Genomic DNA, 1,943 nt, shown 5'->3' on the forward strand with positions numbered 1-1,943 from the left:
TTTCATCCCCAAGACTCATTTCTGTCGGTTCTACATTTTTATCCTTTATCCCGAAATAATAAATTGAGTTCGTATAGGCATTTTGGATGCTGCTATTAAAATAGCCCTTCTAGCTATATTTTCGGTTACTCCACCCATTTCATATAGTATTCGCCCCGGTTTAACAACAGCTACCCAATATTCAGGGGATCCTTTTCCCGAACCCATACGTGTTTCAGCAGGTCTTACTGTAACTGGTTTGTCTGGAAATATACGGACCCATATTTTTCCACCACGGCGTGCATTTCGTGTCATTGCTCGTCGACCTGCTTCGATTTGTCTAGATGTGATCCAAGCAGGTTCAAGTGCCTGAAGAGCATATTTACCGAAACAAATATGATTACCGCGATAAGATATTCCCTTCATTCTTCCTCTATGTTGTTTACGAAATCTAGTTCTTTTGGGGTTATAGTTGATGGTTGTTTCGGAATTCCATCTCTACTACAGAACTGGACGTGAGAGTTTCTTCTCATCCAGCTCCTCACGAATAAAAAGGATTCAAAATTGAATTTGAATTAATTTGAATAGATATTAGAACATTTTTATAAAAAATTTGATAAATAATAGTTTTTTTTTTTCTAACGTTCTAATAAATCTTTATTTTGTTTTGTCCTTTATCCAAGTTTACCAATTCAAAAAAAAAAGAAAGTTTTCGCGGGCGAATATTTACTCCTGCAATCTCTATTTCAGTCGTAGCACTTGTTCGTGACTTCTCAGAATAGATGAATTGATTTCTGGTTCATTTCGCCATCCCGACTAGTGAATCAGTAAGATTCATTTGTTCAATAAAATCTTTTGCATTCACAGGTTTCATCGTTCCCACCGCTTCGTACTTAATGGTTAGGTCAGAATTTTCCAACGGAGCTCATAATCCAATTTATTCTTGAGTCAACCTTCTTAGTCTTTATTGGCTCGAAGCTCTTGATTTTTTTCTTCTATACGAAAGATTCATTTAATATTTCATTATGGATGAATCAATTAGTATTGATGCTTTATTACACTGTCTTTTATGAGATGACTCATAGACCTTACATATTGGAATTCTATATCATAGATATTCTTTTTCTCTCTTTCTCTCATCCTTCCAGTTATCCACACCTTTCTTCTGTATTTTGCTTTAAACTTAGAATGAAAGTTTATTCAAAAAAAAATGCAGTTGCTACAAAGATATGACCGATTTATCATATCTTGACTGGTTCTTTAGATCCAGATAATACGAAGTGATGAGTTGGTTTTCATACTACTGGGCCGGTCTTTTTTTAATCCTAACCCTAAAAAAACCAACGAGTCACACACTAAGCATAGCAATTATATCAAAAAAAAGGTCAATCGAATTTTTATTCAACCCTATAGAATTAAGAATTTCTTTGATTGGTTAGAAAAAGAATGAACGAGTTCCCCTTTTTTTGTTCAATCAATGCATAAAAGGGATAGACAATTAAAGTTTTCTTATTCCTCTTCCTTGTCTATAAAAATCCAAATTTTGATGCCTAATACCCCATAGATAGTCCGAACTGTATAGGAACAATAATCAATTTTAGCTCGAATGGTTTGTAGGGGAACCCTACCCTCTCTGATCCATTCGACACGTGCAATTTCTTTTCCGTCGATACGCCCTGCAATTTGTACTTGAATTCCTTTTGTATCTGCTTGTTCAGTTAATTCAATAGCCTTTTTCATTGCTTTTCGAAATGAAACTCTATTCTTTAATTGTCCGGCTATAAATTCTGCAAGAATATTAGGGTTTCCGTAAGGTTTTGCAATTCTTGTGATAGCAATGTTAAGTTTTCGATTCACATAATGAAATTCTTTTTGTAGATTCATCTGTAATTCTTCGACTCCTCGCGGTCTACTTTCGATTAATAACTTTGGGAATCCCATAAAGATTATGACCTGGATCAAAT

The sequence above is a fragment of the Sesamum indicum genome, unplaced genomic scaffold (assembly GCF_026168435.1).
Source record: "Sesamum indicum cultivar Baizhima isolate 11 unplaced genomic scaffold, ASM2616843v1 HiC_scaffold_17, whole genome shotgun sequence".
NCBI lineage: Eukaryota > Viridiplantae > Streptophyta > Magnoliopsida > Lamiales > Pedaliaceae > Sesamum > Sesamum indicum.